The following is a 19,788-nucleotide window of genomic DNA, read 5'->3' on the forward strand; positions in this document are numbered from 1 at the left end:
TAATCCAATATCCCAGAAAATTCATGTCCGGATTGGGGAAGTCTCACAGATGGGTGATGGCAGAACCAGAATTAATAATACCATGTCGCCCACACCCAGAATATACTGGATGCCTGCCCGGTGGCCCGACCCCGCAAGGCAGGGACTCATCTCCAGCCAAAGAGCAGCCGACTGAAGTGAAGTGTTGGCAGGAAGGTGGACTGGCTTTCTCCTGCCCAGACTCTGCCGCCAGGCCTTGCCGACGGGCTTCCCCTGGGTTCAGGCAGGCAGTCATTGAGCCCCCTCTGCCTCTGTCTGCAAAAGTCTGCCTCACTGGGGTTCAAGAAGTTCCAACAGTGATTAGCAGAACTCGGAAACCCATGGGACTGGGATTCCAGGGCAGCCTCATTTAACAGGTTCGACTCCGTGCTGAAGAAGAAGTAGCTCTCAGCTGGCCTGGACGTTCTTTCTATCCCTGCTGCTCTGCTGGGCGATGTCAACCCAGCCTAACTTCTTCATTACGTTTATGTACGATCACCTCCAGCTACACACGGTGTGTGTGCTTCCACCGCGTCTCAAAGGGAGGCTTTCGAAGTTGGACTGGCTGGTATTTTGAATTGGGAGAGAATGGTCCTCAAGTCATAGTGCTCTGACATTTCCGCCTCATCACATCTTTTATTCCCGGATCCTAAAGGCCCCGGTCTCATTCTACAGATGGAAGAATTAAACCAGGTGACACAAGCAACACTAAAACACTTCCGTCATACCCCCGAGGATGTTTATAATCAAGAGGGGTTTCAAATTAGGGCATACAATAGCTTTTATTGTTTTGCACCATGATATGAAGGCATTTGGCACAAAATATAATTGTGCTCGCAAGCTTTTTGGGATTTGTCATTTCCTTTTCATTTTGCCTAATTGCGGTAACTCAGGCTCCCATCAATCACCATGGAAGGCAATGTCTCAATAGTCATATTGTCTGACTGTGAATTCAGCGTGTCCAGAAACCAAGGTCCCACCATTGTCTCAGAGAAGCTTTCAGACAAAAGGCAAAGCCCACACCACTGTCACCAGAACCTAATGGGGATTCCATCTCTCTGGGAGGATGGAACAAATTGCTTTCTTCTATGTGATAATAATAACAGCCACAATTATTGTTCTTGGAAATGGAAGGCCTAGGATATGGAACCAAAAAAAAAAAAAAAGGACAATGGAAAACTAATATATCATTAACATGCCTTTGGGGAAGCTCCTTTGGCAACTACAAATGCATTATCCAGGACCAACTTGAAGATAAGAATCAATTTAATTAATTTTAAATGGCTTTGTGCATTGAAAAAGCCAAGGACTAAAGAAAATGGGAAGCTGGTTCAGATGTTTTCTGGGGAGAGAACTGTTACAGAGAGAAGAGTTCTGGGAATGCTCAACCCTCTACCCCTGTCAGGGAGCTTAGGGCTGGTTTTCAGTTCACAGTCCTTCAAGAACGAAACCTAAGTATCACAAGTGAGAAAAGCAGAGCTGGTATTAAAAAGACCTGACTTCAAACCTTGATGCTGCAATTCATTCATTGGGCAACACGAGTAGGTTACCTAACATTTCTAAAGGCTCACTCTACAATTGATAGAACATTTCCATCATGGCCATTAAAGTATGATATCAGACTCTCCAAACATTTCCCTGAAATTCTCTTCATTTATCTTGATACGCTTGTGGCGCACCTGGCTTATTTCATTATCTGCTCAATCGTCTGATCCCATAGTACTTATCTGATCTCCACAGTGCCCACAAGCACGTGGTGGTCTATTGGTGGGTCTATCACAAAGCTACCTGTCTGTCCAAGCTCCACACCTAGCCATGGGACTCGAAGGAAACAGAAGGCTCCACCTCTGGTCTCTGGGAGTTTTCCATCATATCCAAGAGATGAAACGTGCAAACCCATGGAAAGTGAAAGGCCACACAGGGCCATCTGTGCTTCATGCCCTGTGAATGGCACATTTATTGGTCTTGGAATAGAGCGGAGGAAGAAGCAAAGGAAGAAGCTTCCTAGAAAGGAGGGCTAGACCTGAAAAAGGATAGAGCTTAAGTTATTCCCTGCTGACTTAGACGGAAGGACAAAATAAAATAATAGACAGATGTATTTAACACCTCCAGCCCAGAGCCCAGCAGATGGGAGGAGCCAGTTTTCCCAGATGGGTTCAATCTCCACTGCATTCCTGAAACCATCCAAAGCCTCCTCCATCATCAAAGAGGGACAGTGACACCTGAGCAGCTGTCTGCCTCTGTTCTTGAGAAAGAGCCCTGGTGTCGGGACAAGGCACATCCCCCCAAAAAGCACAGCCAAAGAACTTGGTTGGAATTAGGTTGGTACCCCTCCTGTGCACCAAGGTTTGAGTCCTGTGGGCACACTCAACAGCAAACCTAGGACTTCCAGGGCCCAGTGGTCAATCCAAGCCAATACCAGAAACAGTTCTTAAGCACTGTGTCTAGCAAGAAGTAGTATGATGAGTAAAAAGATTATGAAGAGGTGGTATCTGCTTTTAAGGAGTTCATAGGCCAGCATGAATCAGAAAAGTATACATAGAACTACCCTGCAAGACCAAATAAGTGAGTAACAGAAGAAATGTGTGCTTTTGAAGTTCAATGAAGAAGCCATTAGAGCATATAGGCGAGATCAGGGGAGGTCTCTTGCAGAAGTGGAAATGGCATCTCTGTTTCTATTCCCTCCTCTATAACCTGGAAATAATACATGTACCCATATCATAATATTACAAGAATCAAATAGGTTTCCAATATTACAAACTAAGGCACATATTATTAATATTAAATATTAATATTAAAAACCTGGCACATACTGACTACTCATTAACTTACTAACAGAGGATGACCTTGGAGGATGGGTAGCAACTTATAGATAAAAATGAGGGGTGGGAGAGTTCAGTCGATCGTCAAAGCAAAGGTCATATCTGTTCTTACGCAACCGCTTATCTCATAACCAGGGAGAAAGGAATCAGAGATGAAAAGGCATCTGTGAGAGACGGGAATGTCAGAGGCGTGCCCAGGAAGCAGTAAACATTCTGTTGGGAGTGAAACAGCGCTTTACATCGAACAATGGGAGATGAGGCACAGAAGCAGTTTGGGGAGGGCCTTGAATGCTGGTCTGGAGAGTTTGCGCAAATTCTTGGCTCCCGCCCATGCTTCCATTACAGAAAATAACCCAGTCATCCATATCTTCTGAACCTGGCAAGCCGTGCAGATGGACCCAGTTCTGAGTGTGGCATCACCACTTAGCCATTAGAATGGACACAGTCTTTGGAGCATCAAAATTGAAAGTTTGCAGCAGAGCGAGTCAAAGTTATTGATTAGCGCTTTCTTTTGTGCCTCGTGTCTCCTGGGCTGGACACACATTAGCTGCATCTGTCTGAGAAACCTCGCCTCGGTCTCACTCAGCAGGATAAGGAACGGGCAGACTGTACAATCCGAGTGCCAGGAGAATGGCTGGAGATACACACTTTAGCCCGCAGTATAGAGACACATAGCACTCAGGACCAAGTGCAAAACTCCTTTTCAGGCAAACCTGCCTTTGCTGGAGGAAAAGAGTAAACACAAGATCAAGCAGCATCGCCAAGCAGTCAAGAGGCAAAGAGCCATCAGGTAACCAAAGGGTGGGTCTAACATCAGTGCTCTCAGTGGAAGACGCAGGGACAGGAGGTATCCGGAAAATCAGGAAGGAGTCAAGGAAGGCATCACAGAGATGGAATACAGATAGGTGGAGAAAGACTGATGGAAGGGGATATGAAATCTCAACAACCTATCCCATCCATTTATTTATTAACAAATATTTAATGAGCATCTGTTCTGGGCCAGGCACTGTGCTGGGCAATGAGCATGCTAGGGTCCCTGTCTTCATGAAATGTACATCAAAGTAGGGGGGGCAGAACAAAAATAAAAAGGAACATAAATATGTAATCCAATATCACAGAAGAAGGACTATGATGGAAAACAAATTTAGGTCAAGGGAATGGAGGCATGCTATTATTGATTGAATGGTCAGGGTGCTTGTTTTAGCTGCTTGGGCTGCTGTAACAAAACCCCAGAGACTGGGAGGCTCAAACAACAGAAACTTGTTTTCTCACAGTTCTGGGGTCTAGAAGCCTAAGGTCAAGGGGCTGTGGGGTTGGTTTCTCCTCTGACGTCTTTCCTTGGCTTGTAGATGGCTACTTTTCCACTGTGTCCTCATATGGTCTTTTCTCTGCGCAGGCACATCCCTGGTGTCCCTCTGTCCACAATTTCCTCCTTGTATAAGGGAATCGGTCCAATCAAATTAAGACCTAGTCTAACAGCTTCATTTTAACTTAATCACCTCCTGAAAGGCCCCATCTCAAGTACAGTCACATTCAGGGGTGCTGGGAGTTAGGACTTCAACACATGAATTTGTGGCAGGGGAACAATGTGTCCCGATAATAGTAGGTCTTTTTGATGAAGGGACATTTGAACAGAGACTGGGGTGCCATGATGAATTGAGCTACGAAGCTACCTGGGACAAGAGAGAACAGCTAGTACAAAGCAAGTTCGCCACGCTCTAAAAACAGTCAGTGAGGTGGGCATGGCTGCGAAAAGTAAGTAAAGAGAAGAGTGAGAGATCACAGTGGAGAGGTAGCCAGGGACCAGATCACATTGCGTTTATGACATGAATTGAATATGGTTTTTGAAATTTGGGGAAAGATTTGGAGGGTTTGGGGCAGGTCAGTGATACATTTTGACTTACATTCTAAAATACTTATTCTGGGTTCCGAGCTGGAAATTGGCAGTAAGAAGCACAAGTGGGGAAAAGTGAGACCAATCAGGAAGCTATCATAATTGTCTGGAAAAAAGAGGCTGGTGGCTTGGACCAGAGATTATAGGGAGGTAGTGGTATTTTTATCCTATCCAGTCTCCAGTCTCCAGTCCTCGTGCTGGGGGTACAGTCAGGTGTGTGACAAGATAGAGTTAGAAGACAGCTCGCCCGCCATCTTTCCCTTCAAGGAGATAAGGACAAACCAGGGGCCAGCTGTAGACTTGTCACAGAGTTAAAATGCAGTCAATTTGCAAAGGACTTGAGAGGTGGAATCTTAAAGAAAACCACACTCACTCAATTCCCCAAAGGCCCATCAACCCTATACAGTTACTGGTGAGTCAGACAAGGAGTGTGAGCCAGGCTTCCCACTGATTTACGGCAATCCTGGAGATTAAAAAGCATAGCTGAATAAAAATTTCCACAGTCAACTCTCAGCTAGCCACACTTTTGGAGCAGAAAGGTTGTGGATAATCCAAATACCTCATATTTGCTGTATTTGCATTAAATCGTTGTAAAAGGAGATTTCAAAATGGAGCAAGCAAGACTAGCTAGAGTCTTTCCTACAAGAGGGTCAGGAGGCCGCCAGGGAGGAGGAATTTATGCACGCCCTCCCAGAGGAACTATGAACTTTTCGCCAGCAACAAGCCCTCAGCCTGGATTTAACTTCCTCCTCACCAAGACACCTAAATTGTTTGCATTCTTCACTTCGAAGAAAGGAGCTTCAGAGGGGAGGGGGGTGGGGAAACGGGATAGACTGGTGATGGATAGTAAGGAGGGCACGTATTGCATGGTGCACTGGGTGTTATAGGCAACTAATGAATCATCGAACTTTACATAAAAAAAAAAAACAACCAACAGGTGAAATTAATACTAATAATAGTTTATTTAGGCAACTGTATTAAAAATATAATTTTAACATGTAATCTATATAAAAAATTACTGATAAGAGTAAAAAAAAAGGAGCAACTGCATTTGACAAATTTTAAATCCCTGATTTGCATATTTTCCCAAGCAATCCCAGCTAACCTAGTTTCAATCCCTGTTTTACATAGAGGGCTTAAGTGAGAACTACACTCATGACCTCTTGCCCATCTAACTCTGTTCTCTTGTTGTCTTCCTTGCAACAGAGTCAAGTTTCTACCTGAATCTGTATTTCCTGAATTGCAATTCTAATTGCCCAAAGAAATGTCTGCTTCAACGTTCAGTGAATTCTTCCTTGGTCCGTACGGGCTTCCCCATCCATTCAATCTTATCTATCTCTCTCTCTTTTGTCCATAACAATATATTAAAATTGTCACTCAAGGCATAGGGAAGAGTAAATATCCTTTGCCAATAAAGAATTCACTTTCACCCTGAATAATTCTTTTTTGTTTGTTTGTTTTTTTAGAGCAGGGGTGGGGCAGAATGGGAGAGAGAGAGAATGTTAAGCAGGCTCCATGCTCAGCATAGAGCGTGAAACAGGGCTCATTCTCAAGACCCTGAGATCATGACGTGAGCCAAAATCAAGAGCCAGGTGCTTAAACAACTGAGCCCCCCAGGAGCCCTCATCCTGAATAATTCTGACACAGTGCCAGCATTCATAGTCTTTTGGACACAATAATCAATGTAATCTACGGTTGAGTAGAATCTTCTCATTTTCAAAGAAGTTTTAAAAAATATTTTTCCTATTTACAGCTCAGAACTTTTGGAGGGACCCTTAACACCCTGTCACTTTATTTCTATCAATGGAATTCTTATCTAGAGTAAAATTCTCAGCCCTTCTGGAGGAGCATGAACCTCTTTGGGGGGTGCTATGTCTCTGGCCTGGGTGGAGTTAGTATTTAAAAGCAATACCCAGTCAAAAACTAATGACGTACTATACAGTGGCTAACTGAACATAATAAAAAAAAAAAAAAAAAGAAAGAAAATGCTTAAAAAATAAAATAAAATAAAAAATAAAAGCAATACCCATTTGTGGTCTTGCTCTCTTTCCTGCTTTTGAGACCACAAAACCCTAACTCATGTCATAGTTAGTGCAGACCCATGTGGTCCCATGTGGTCTTGACTGGGAAGGCGGTGGGGAAGGCAACTGGGAGGAAGGATGGTTGCAGATTCAGGCTGCGTTCTTCAATTCAGCTTCTCCAGTAATAAAGGTGGATACTCACATGTCCACCTAGCTGGTTCCTGTCACTTCACTGATTGGTATCCAACATCCTAGACAAGGATCTTGAAATCTGGGGTTGCTAGTCAGACAAAGCCAAGAAAGGTAACTTAAAAGTCAATCAAAAATAATTTTAATATCTGAAAAAATTCAACCCTAAAAATTAAGAAGAAAAAATAAAAATAATTAAAATGGGTTATGCTTGAAAATCTTTTGAATTAGACTAGAAGATGCTTAAATGTCTTAAGAGCCAAAAATGAAACATCTCACCTGTGTGGGGATGAAGATTTACTTGAATGGCCAGAAGAATTACATCAAGTATATTTTTTAAGAAATGAAAGCTGTGTAACCAGTTCCTTTAAATTACAGAGGCCTTGTTACAGATATAAATAAAACCCAGGACTAGATATTGTTGCTAACAAAAAATCCGGTCAGTTTGGGGGCCAAAATATTTTGTTGTACAACGTTATTGCTGGGAAAGGTATGTCCCAAAGTAGCTTAGGAAGATGTAACTGTTTAATTAGTGTGTAAGCATCTTTTAACCAAGACAACTTAGAACTAAGTATATAAATATACAAGAAAATGACATTTTTAACACTTATACATTTAAGAAAGACTGCTTTTTAATTGGCCTATTTTCTTGCTCAGGCTTTTAATATCGATTTAAAATGTACAATTGAATAATTAATTTAGACCTTCTAAAACTGAACATTCTCCAAGTTTATATTCACAATATTAGAATATTTGAGAGTTCAAATTCACCATAAACATAAGTTTAATTTATTAGATTTGTAAGCTACTTAAGTACTTGGGATGGTTTTATTTCTAATTCAGACAACTGATGTATTTCTTTTTTTTTATTTTAATGTTTTTTTATTATATTATGTATTTCTAAGTGAAACCAGATTATTAAACACATAAATACAGTTTGAAATACAAATGAAATTTAATTAGATTGTTAAAACTCAAAATGATTATTAAATGTGCTAAATATATAAAAGATATAATAATATTTGTAAGTAAACTTAAAAGGTTAAAAAAGAACTAGGTTTTTGCATATGTAACTATAAAAAATTAAGTATTAATATCTGAAACCAGAATTGCTTCTAAATAATGTCTTTTGCACCGAAAAGCCAGGCGTAAGGACACAAAACTCACACTAACACGTGCTATGAGAGAAGGAAAATGTTGTGGCTCATTGACACTTCCAGCCAATATCAATAGGCAGGAGATATGGTGGTCAGAGTATAGGATCTGGGGTCAGAGACCCTCTGTAATATGATTTTATACAAATTCCTTAGTCTCTCTGACTTTGATTCTTTCTCTGTAAAAGGAGGCCAAATAACAAGCTATCCTACTAGATTGTTCTGAAGAGTAAATGAGACAATTGGTATAAACAAAGAACTTGCTGGGGCACCTGGGTGGCTCAGTCAGTTGAGTGTCTGACTCTGGTTTCAGCTCAGGTCATGATCTCAGGGTCGTGAGACAAGACCCACATTGGGCTCTATGCTTCTCTCTCTCTCCCCCTCTCCCTCTGCCCCTCCTCTCTCCCATTGTGATCTCTCTCTGGCTCTCTCTCTCAAAAAAACAAAAATAATAAAACAAAATCATAAAAAAAGAACTCTAACTGTAGAATCATAAAATCTCTCTCTCTCTCTCTCTCTCTCTCTCTCTCTCTCACACACACACACACACACACACACACACACACACCTGTAGTTATTATTGCATGGGGGGGGGAACTTTTATTTATTTATTTATTTTTAATGATTTTTTATTATATTATGTTAGTCACCATACAGTACATCCCCGGTTTCCGATGTAAGGCTCGATGATTCATTAGTTGCGTATAACACCCAGTGCACCATGTAATACGTGCCCTCCTTACTACCCATCACCAGTCTATCCCATTCCCCCACCCCCCTCCCCTCTGAGGCCCTCAGTTTGTTTCTCATAGTCCATAGTCTCTCATTTCATTCCCCCTTCTGATTACCCCCTTTCTTTATCCCTTTCTTCCCCTACCGATCATCCTAGTTCTTATGTTCCATAGATGAGAGAAATCATATGATAGTTGTCTTTCTCTGCTTGACTTATTTCACTTAGCATTATCTCCTCCAGTGCCGTCCATGTTGTAGCAAATGTTGAGAACTCGTTCTTTCTGATAGCTGAGTAATATTCCATTGTATATATGGACCACAACTTCTTAATCCAGTCATCTGTTGAAGGGCATCTCGGCTCCTTCCATGATTTAGCTATTGTGGACATTGCTGCTATGAACATTGGGGTGCATATGGCCCTTCTCTTCACTACGTCTGTATCTTTGGGGTAAACACCCAGTAGTGCAATGCTGGATCATAGAGTAGCTCAATTTTTAACTTTTTAAGGGACCTCCACACTGTTTTCCAGAGTGGCTGTACCAACTTGCATTCCCACCAACAATGTAGGAGGGATCCCCTTTCTCCACATCCTCCCCAACAATTGTTGTTTCTTGCCTTGTCAATTTTTGCCATTCTAACTGGCGTAAGGTGGTATCTCAGTGTGGTTTTGATTTGAATTTCCCTGATGGCTAATGATTTTGAACATTTTTCATGTGTCTGTTAGCCATTTGTATGTCTTCATTGGAAAAGTGTCTGTTCATATCTTCTGCCCATTTTTTGATTTGTTTATTTGTTTCTCGTGTATTGAGTTTGAGAAGCTCTTTGTAGATCTTGGATACCAGTCCTTTATCTGTAGTGTCATGGGCAAATATATTATCCCATTCCGTGGGCTGCCTCTTAGTTTTTTTGACTGTTTCCTTGGCTGTGCAGAAGCTTTTTATCCTGATGAAGTCCCATAAGTTCATTTTATCTTTTGTTTCTCTTGCCTTTGGAGATGTGTCATGAAAAAGGTTGCTTTGGCCGATGTCGTAGAGGTTGCTGCCTATGTTCTCCTCTAGGATTTTGATGGAATCCTGTCTCACATTGAGGTCTTTCATCCACTTGGAGTTTATCTTTGTGTATGGTGTGAGAGATTGGTCAAGTTTCATTCTTTTGCATGTAGCTGTCCAATTTTCCCAGCACCATTTATTGAAGAGACTGTCTTTTTTCCACCGGATGTTTTTTCCTGCTTTATCAAAGATTAGTTGCCCAAAGAGCCGAGGGTCCATTTCTGTTAGAAGTTATAGAGCAATTCAGTAATGTGGCGGGATACAAAATCAATGCTCAGAAATCAGTTGCATTTCTATACACGAATAACGAGACTGAAGAAAGAGAAATTAGTGAATCCATCCCATTTACAATAGCACCAAAAACCATACGTTACCTTGGAATTAACTTAACCAGAGACGTAAAGGACCTATATTCTAGAAACTATAAATCACTCTTGAAAGACATTGAGGAAGACATAAAAAGATGGAAAAATATTCCATGCTCATGGATCGGAAGAATTAACATAGTTAAAATGTCCATGCTACCCAGAGCAATCTACACTTTCAATGCTATCCCGATCAAAATACTGAGGACATTTTTCAAAGAACTGGAACAAATAGTCCTTAAATTTGTATGGAAACAGAAAAGGCCCGGAATCTCCAAGGAACTGTCGAAAAGGAAAAACAAAGCTGGGGGCATCACAATGCCGGATTTCGAGCTGTACTACAAAGCTGTGATCACAAAGACAGCATGGTACTGGCACAAAAACAGACACATAGACCAATGGAACAGAATGGGCGGGGGGACTTTTTGCAGAAAAAGCTAAGGTATGAGAGGAAAACTGAGCCACATTGCACTGCAGAGTAATGATATAATCAATACTATTTATTTCATTTTATTTCATTTCATGGCTACTCTGTATTATTCCAGATACACAAGACTACATTTCAGTTTTCCTGGAGGACAAATAATGCTCTGAATTTCAACCAGGGAAAGGCCAAATGGTCACAAGGGTAAGTTTGTCATTGCAGGTCCCTTTGTCTCGAAGTGTGATCCTTGGGACACTTGCAGCATGAACACCTTGTATGCTTGTTAAAAACACAGATTCTCCAGACATACTGGAGTCAGAATCTCAGACCGTGGGGTACAGGACCTAGTTCTAACAGGTTCCCTGGGTAATTCTTAGACATATTTTAGTCTGGGAACTACTCTTCATATAAACATGGATATATAATTTTAAAAATAAGTTATGGCCCCACAAAAGTATGAACATTATGCATCCAGGGTTGAACAGAGGATGCTGAGTTCATAGTGGCTTCCTCCCCGCCTATGGTGAAGTCACAGCCATTCTGTAAATGTCCCCTGCAGATAACTCTCAGCATTCAGGGAACCACGAGTCTGCCTCCTGCCCTCCTTTCCAGACATGTGGACTTTGTTCTCCATCTTCAATCTCTATTTCCAGGGTTTACATGCCTTGTTTCGCTGGCCCTTACATTTGTGAGCAGGTAGACTTCCTAAATGGCTCCGCTCCCAGGTTATGCCACTCCTGCCCTCCCCATGGTGACCTTCGTACCTTCCTTGGCTCCATTCTCTGCAGCCTGAGAGAGGCATCGGACCCCTACACCTAGCCCAGATTCCCAGAAGCACATTTGCTCCCACTCCAACTGGAAGGGCATTCACACAGAATGGTCTCTGGGGCAGCCACTGTGCTCTGTCCTCTGGGAGGTGTTCTGATCCTCTAGCATGGCCTGAATACGCTTTGGAGCCCCGTTAATCAAAGTCTGGCCCGTGGACCGGCAACATCAGCATCCCTGGGTCTCGTTAGAAGGCAGAAACGCAGGCTGCTCTCCAGACCTCTGAAATCAGAGTCAGCACCTTAACAAGATCCCTAGGTGATCCATGTGCACATTAAAGCTTGATAAACACTGCTCTGAAACACTTTGTCTTGGAATGTTAATAAATCTGAAGAGTCCACACTGAATCTTCAAATATTGGCAAGATCCTCAGATCAAATATTTTAGATAGTAATGTGCATTATAATAATGACCTGTCACTCTTGTTAAAGATTCTGAGTCCTGGAATCCTACCTTGGAGAGTCTACTTCCGTAGGTTTCGAATCTGCACTTTTACAACCTCCACCAGGTATGTCAATGAACCTCATGGGAAAGAAACCCTGGACTAGAGAGCAGAGAGCAAGAAATGAAGCCAAAGGTTCACATGGGAACCAAGCCTGGAGACTCTAAACTTGTACCATATGCTCTCTCTAATGAGAAGAGGGCCAGTCCAAGTGTCTAAGGAACACAGAATCGTCCATCAAGCTCCTGAGTTATTTATACAATTTCAGAGTGAAGACAGAGCATGCGAGTGAGCAGGGTGGTGGGGGGTGGGTAGATGCAAAGAGAAAGGGAAGGAGAGAATCTTAAGCAGGCTCCATGCTCAGTGCAGAGCCTGAGGCAGGGATTCATCTCAAGACCCTGAGATCATGACCTGAGCCGAAATCAAGAGTCTGTTGCTCAACCACTCAACGACTGAGCCACCCAGGTGCCCCTAAACCTAGCAATCCCTTAAAGAATATTTATATTTGTGTATATTGGCCCACACATACATTTAAGTGGCCAATGTTCAAGTCCACAAATGCTGAAAAGCTGATCCGTACTAGGTTTTCTCTTTTTGTTTATCAGACCACTGTGTATATAGCAGCATATTGGGCTTTATTTGTCCTGGGAAACGAAATTGTCTCTATAGAAGCACATGGATGGATTGGGGGTTGAATTACTCCTTCAAAATGAATCATAAGACATAAAAAAATGCCTGGTTCTGAATCATATCAAAACAATTACTCCGATAAATTTAAGATAAACCAAGTATCAAAACCGGGTAGAGATTAAGAATGAATGTCTATTTGCTCTTAAGTTGTTTGCGAAGACAAAGGCAAATAAGCATGACATGTTTACTTCTGGAGCAGCTAAGTGCGACCATGCACAGCTCTGCTTATTAATAGACCAAGATACAGCTGAAGAAGCTTAGGTTTTATTATTATGAAAACTGTATTTAGAGACCCGCTTTGGTAAAAAAAATAATCACATTTAACACAAAACATGAACAGTGTTTTTGAGTGGATGATAGGCAAATTACTTCGTTAACAACTTTATTGGGATATAATTTACATACCAAAAAATTCACTTATTTTAAGTGTGCAATTTAATAATCTTAAGAGAAATTACTCAGTTACACAACCATCATCAAAACCCAGTTTTAGAACACTTCTATCACTACAATAAAATCCTTTGTGCTCATTCAGTTAATCTCTACTCCCACTCCCAGTCCTGGCTAGTACTAATCTAAGCTAAATTTTTAAAAAATTTATGATTATGATTACGATTATTACAGAGAGAGAGAGAGAGAGCTCGGGAGCATGGGGTGGAGGGGGCTGAGGGAGAGGAAGAAAGAGAATCCTAAGCAGGCTCGACCTGTGTGGAGCCTGAGGCCGGGCTCAATCTCATGACCCTGAGATCATGACCTGAGCCAAAATCAAGAGTTGGATACTTCACTGACTGAGCCACCCAGGCACCCCTAAGCTAAATTTTTTTTTTAAATACTTTTTTGGGAAAATGATACGGCTTTCTCCTGTGTTCCACTACAGAAATCATCATGGAGGGGGATGTTAGGAAAAACTACAGAAGAGCATTCTAGCTACAAAAATAATCAGGATGCTTACGCCCAGAATATACCCAAGTATACCGAGAATAACAAATATTTGGCAATCTATAAGTTCAATGGCTATATTTAAACCTAAAACAGAATCTATGGGCTGGGTTCCAATTTTGGTGGGAATCATAGTGCCTGAAAAGACATTTACTAGTAATTAAAACCCAGATGGAGCATAGGCAGCTTGATAAGTTTACCTGGAAGAGCAACCTTGGCTCTGGTAAGGTTTGTAATCTGTTTTCAAATGGCTCTGAAAAACAGTGAGAAGAATACAAGGTTTTTTGCAACAGGAAAAATAAGTAATGAGTATATGTCTCCATACACTGCTTATGCCATTGGTTCACTTAAATACTTGCTTTCTTCAACAGTCATTTGCTTTGCAAAATTCGAGTTCTTGCTGTGTAGTAGGTGCTGGGATGGAATGACTGACAGACTAGACAGTCTCCTGCCTTCACAGAGCTGACAGTTTAACTCTCTGTGATTTGGGAGCTCATGCAAATCAGTAAAAGAACAACATCTCCATGTTTTAGCAAAATGGCAGCATGTGTCATTGGCCAGCCATCAGATGGGCTTTGGAACCAGAGACCTACCCTGCCACATACTAGCTTCTCTCACATAATGGGTTGAGACTTTGGAGACCTTGAGATAAGAAGAACGTATTTTGCATGTGGGACAGATGTCTTTGGGGACCAGAGAGTAGACTGGTAGGCAAAATAATGACCTCCCTTAGTATGCCCATGTTCTAACCTGTGAATATGTTACCCTATGTGGAAAAAGGGAATTTGCAACTCGATTACAAACCCTGAGGATGGGGAGATTGTCCTAGGTTATCTGAGCAAGCCTGAGCTAATAATCACAGAAGTCCTTAAAAGCAGAGAACCTTTCCTGGCTGTAGTCAGAGAGAGACAAGATGGAAGACAAAGGATCAGAGAGATACAGTGTAAGGATCAGGTCTATTGTTTTTGGCTGTGAAGATCAAGGAAGGCACCAATGAGCCAAGAAGCCTCTAGAAACCAGAGAAAGCAAGAAAACTAATCCTCACACAGAGCCTGGGGAAGGACAACAATGCTCTCAGCATCCTGTTTTGCCCTGATGAGGCCAGCTCAGACTTATCAGCTATTAAACAGTAAGATGACAAATTTGTGTTACAACACTAAATTTGTGGCAATTTGTTATGGAAACCATAAAAAATGAAAACATCATATTAGGCAACTTATAAAACCTCTCCGAAACCCTCCTTATAAAATGAGGATAATGGTACTGATAGAATTACGAGGATAATTGGTGTGATAAACTGTAAAGTGCCCAGCACTGTGCTGGGTGCCTAAAGACCACTTAGAAATAGCCTCAAAATGGATCCACCATTTTGCCTTTGAAAAGGAGGCAAAGGCACTCCCTCTCACCACACATGATAAGGCTTACCCTTTGTCCAGAACTTGGCTGGTAACAACAACATATATATATATATATATATGAGCTTAGGCACCTCATGTCCTCTCTCTGGGCTGCAGTTTTTCCAAATGAGGGATTTGAGTTAGAAGACTGATTTCTAAGGGCACCTCTTGCTCTGACATGAATAAATAATATAAATGAAAAGCCATCAAATTTTTGCATTCAAGTGTGAAGAAAGAAGATATTATAACAAAGATTTACTTTGATATTCAGAATTTTGGAAGGCCTTCACCTTACCAAAAGGTTGCCAGAGGGGAAGACTTGAGCTGGCACTCTGCTTCCTCGGCAGTTTCCCCTGGTCTGGAAGAGAAAATATACACATATAATATTTTATAAGCAAAATGGAAGCAAAATCATCGAAGCTCTATACTACCCAGCCACAGCCCCAGTGCATGCATTCCCCTGGCATTAAGATTCCAGGCAAAGCCCTGTGAAGACCTTCACAGAAAAATCCCCAGAGTTACTTCAGACATTAATCAGGACATTTAGAGCACAACAAAGAGATGAAAATCCCTTTTCTGATACTATTTGGAAGGAGACTCCGAATGTCCAAATACTTTTAACTGTTTTCTGTTGCAGAGTCCCACGTGTAAGTAGCAGGAAGCTCTAAGTGTAATGAGAAGGAAGTTTTTGGGCAAAGCAATGAGTAAAGGAGATGGAGTTTGGGGTTTTGCATTGCAGGAAAGGTTGTGTCCATGGTGGGTTGCTGGAATAATTCTGTTCAGCTTGTCAAAGGATAAATAAGGACTTTTTCCTTGCCAAGCTGTAGCAATCCCAAAGCTTGACGCAGTGATCAGGTCTGAGTGGAAATGATAGCTTTCCCATAAGAGACAGGGCTATTTTGGTATCTTATGGTCATCCCAGGACAGTGAGGGATTTGAATTAGGCTTGAAAAATATCCCAGCCCCTGAAGTGGGGTCCCTTTGCTGGGGTAAATGTCAGCAGAGTCTGGCTTTGGAGGCCCCCTTGGATGTGCCCTGACCTGGTCCTGGGGGCTCCTGTGTGAGGCCTGATCAGCGAAGAGACGGCTGTTCCACTGAGTGCAGGGGACTGGGCTTTCCCTTCAATTGCTCTTCTGACTTCTCTCTCCTCTCAGTCTCCAGGGAGCCCTGGGCTGGGATGTTCTCATCCAGGCTGCTCTCAGGCGGTCAGGAAATTAAGTTGTTTAGTTTAGGATTTTTCTCTTTCTCTAGGCTGAAATACTCAACTTTTAACTCGTTGCTTGTTGTCTTGGAAAAATAAAACAGAACAAAACTTGGGATTTTAAACATAATCACAAGCTGGGAGGACGGCGTGTTCTTGCTCTTACACATAATTCTTGGGAATATGAACTCGTAAAATTATTTAATGGGCAAGCTGACAAAGTCGGTTGTATAAATTGTATGCATCCTTTGGCCCAGGGATCCTATTTCCAGGAATATATACTAAGGAAGTAATCATAATAAGTTTATTAAGTTATATATAAAAAGGTATTCATTGCAACATGGTTTATTCTAATAAAAGAAATGAAAACAACCTAAATGTTCATCATCAGAAGATTGATTAAATATACTTTAGCACCACTAAACAAACATAATATTAGAGGTTAAAAATTCAAAATATTTGTTTATATACTGTGTATTGTTATATTAATATTTATGTAAACACCTATACAAAAAGAGATTTGCAAAGATGCTTAGTTTATAATTTTAATTAAAAAGGCAACAGTAAGTATAATAATAAGCCATTTTTATAAGAAATACTTATATTTCTCTATTAATTAAAATAAGACGAAAAGGTGGTCTCCAAAATGTTAATAGGGTTAGCAAAAAGTAATAATTACATTGCAATTTCAATTAGAAAAAATTATAGTAGTAATAATAGATCAGTCAATCACATCACATCCGTCAGTCCTGGAGGCAGATACTGGTTACCCGGCTGGAGGGGCTTTCGGGCAGGGGGTGGGGAGACTATAGAAGTAAATTTGTCTTCTGATCAAGGTTTAAGAAATAAAGGAGTACAGCAGTTCCCAAAAGAGAAAATGTAAGATGTAAGATGGTGCTTTAGCAACCTGCCGGTGGATGCAAAAGGAGACAGGAAAGGTTCCTGCCAAGTTCACGCACCCAGGGGCAAGTGGGTGGTGCTTCACTCAGAAATGATATGGGATAGGGCAGCATTTGAAAGCTCTTAGAGGCAAGGAAGACCTGAAATCCTTACACTGCGAGTTGGATTCTTTTTATTCTTATTAAATCTTTTGGATGTCTTCATTTTTTTTTTAACATTTTATATTGGTAATTGTGATGGATTCAAAATGGCCAAAATTCTTCTCCACTTCACCCATCAAGGGATAAAGTCTACGTCACCTCCCACGTGATGCTGAGCTTGGCCATGTGACTCGCTTTGGCCAATGGGCTATGAGCAAACATGACTCAGGCAGAAGCTTGATAGGTGCTTACACCTGAACGCTTGTCCTCTTGGAACGCTGCCTTGAGGCGGCCATGCTGTGAGGAAGCTGATTAGTCCTCCCAAGGATGAACGGCGGTGTAGAGGAAGACAGAGGAGCCCAGGCTGATAAGCAGCACCAACTCCCACATTGGACTATCCAGACATTCCATTCCTCAACCGTCGGAGTGAGCCCAGGAGAGACCAGCAGAGGAACCACAAAATCCTAAGCAATAATAATTTTTGTAGGAAGTTTGAGGTGTTTGGTTACACAGCCATAGGTCATCGATACGGGGGTTATTCATGTTCCTTTTTGCCAAGTCCAGGTAGGCTCCTTTGTGCTACTGAGTAACAACACCGATGATAAACACAGAGATTAAAATGGAACTTAGCGGGACTGAGGTCCAGTCATTAGTCATTTACCATCACCTCCCAAACCTGGAAAAAGAATGCCCTTCCAGAGCAACTTTATGCTGAAATCTTGAGAGACGCTTTAAAAAGGTTTACCTTAAAGACCATCTGACCCTGTAGGGAGTCATATGATGAGCCTACCTGATTCGTGGGCAGAGAAAAAATAACCACCATTTAGTAATAGCAAGAAGAAGACTGCATAACATTTCCGGGTGACCTGCCACGCAGGTGGCCTGGAATGGGTAGTAGGATTATCTTCACATTGTAGGGAGGGAAAGTGAGCCTCAGAGCAGCTGAGGGACTTGCCCAAGCTCACACAGCCCAGAAGTCGCAGAGGCAGGCTTCCAGCTCAGATTTGTTTGAGCAGAAAGCCGTTGCTTGCAGTCATTATTCAATACTTCCTCCCAAATTTTATGCTAATTTCCTTTTCTTTTCCTGAGCAATCCACTCAGATGGGAAATGAGTCACTTACATTTCTGAGTCTCAGTTTTCTCCTGCCTACAGTTGAAGGGATGACAGTGCCCTTGTCGTCGGTGTTGATGAGGATTCAGGGAGATGGAGCCCGTAGACATGGCACCTGGCCTTGAAGGAGCAGTGGGAGCTGGTCGTCCAAGGAGTAAAGACAGCAGTGGAGGACGCTGCAGCATTGGTCCTTTTGAAGGGAATTTAACTGGCTGGTCTGGTGACGTCGGCCCAAGGGAAGAGCCATGTTTGCAGGTCCTTGACTTAGGCCAATGGCCGGATCTCTACTGCAGCGTCCTTCAGAGGTTCTAGATGCCTCACTGTGCAGATGGCCTAGACCCAAAGCTTCAGCTTCAGGGAACGAAGGGACAGAGAAGCACCAAGAATCACTCCCACCGCAACTAACGGAGCTGCCATTCCTTGCTTCCCTGGGCCCTTGTCAGCAGCGGCAGGATCTAAGTTCCGAGAGTCTGGGTGGCTGAGAAAGACGAGGAGTCACCTGCAGTCACTCCACGGGCTCTGCTGGTCATCAGCAGCTGGAAACTGTCACCTACTCACTTCCTGCCCCCTTTCCATTCCTGTTAGGCAGATGAACAGCCAAATTAGAACATAACAGGCTTTTGTTTTAGAGATTACAACATGTGCATTGTCACCTATCTCTTAGACCCAAGAGCGGTTCTTCGCAGGAGACTGAAGCCTGGAGTTCGCTAAGAGGCATCAGGGCATCCATATGCCTGCTCTGGAGATAAGACCCATGCATTGTAAATGCCATCAAGTTTGCTCTTCAGCGGGTGATTCGACTGTCATCATCAGGAAAGTTTTCAGCTAACACCTTCTCTCCTCCAAAATGTAGAAGGACTTTGGGAAATGGAAAGATTCCTTTTTTTTTTCTTTTTCCATAAAACTCATGCTCCTTTATCATCCACCCACTGCTCCTCATTCTGAAAATGTAGAGGGGGCTACTGCCGATCTATTGGCATCCAGATGTCCGTCGAAGTCAGCTTGACTTGGAAGATCTAAATAAAATTGGCTTTACTCTCTGGCCCTCACGTTGGGGGGGTTCAAACTCTCCCCAAGACACTTGCAAATTCCTGGGGCTAACCTTCTCATGCCCCTTCTGTTCCAATTTCCTTGTCCCTGTGCACCTTTTCCCCACTGCCGTCTTGTATGTCATCCGCTGCTCTCCTCCACTCAAGGGATTCTCTTCCCTCTATTCCACTGACTCAAATACAAATCACCACCTTTCCCTGACCCTTGAGACAGTTGTGTGTAGTGAGCTTTTCTTAACCAGCTGAACAGAGAGTAGATCACACAGAGAAAAATGAAAGCTTCCTGTTCAAAATCCTTTTGTCAAGCCCTCCTTAGGGAATGTTTCACTGGTCATGTTTATATGTAATTCTTCCCTATCTTTTGCAAAGTGTAGTCATCCGTTTTTCTGTGTTTTTTTTTTTTGAGGGGGGGGCCACTCAACTCCA

At 42.2% G+C, this 19,788-nt stretch overlaps 1 protein-coding gene across 7 annotated transcripts in view; it reads right to left on the bottom strand.

Moving 5' to 3' along the window:
* Positions 1-19,788, bottom strand: part of KCNS3 (potassium voltage-gated channel modifier subfamily S member 3) — a 235,660-nt gene that overhangs the window by 80,807 nt on the left and 135,065 nt on the right. The window contains exons 3-5 of one of the 7 annotated variants that reach the window (XR_015725336.1): positions 16,002-16,248; positions 15,257-15,319; positions 8,896-10,100 (exon numbers count right to left, since the gene is read on the bottom strand). The exons of 2 other annotated variants lie outside the window; for them this stretch is intronic. The gene's annotated coding sequence lies outside the window, so the exon portion shown is untranslated. Of the gene's footprint in view, positions 1-8,895; positions 10,101-10,441; positions 13,818-15,256; positions 15,320-16,001; positions 16,249-16,782; positions 18,892-19,788 lie in introns of those variants that run through there. 4 more of the 7 variants (XR_015725338.1, XR_015725335.1, XR_015725334.1 and 1 more) reach the window with 4 other exon arrangements.

This window comes from Ursus americanus, chromosome 7, assembly GCF_024610735.1.
Source record: "Ursus americanus isolate L20-20 chromosome 7, mUrsAme1.1.p, whole genome shotgun sequence".
In the NCBI taxonomy this organism is placed as follows: domain Eukaryota; kingdom Metazoa; phylum Chordata; class Mammalia; order Carnivora; family Ursidae; genus Ursus; species Ursus americanus.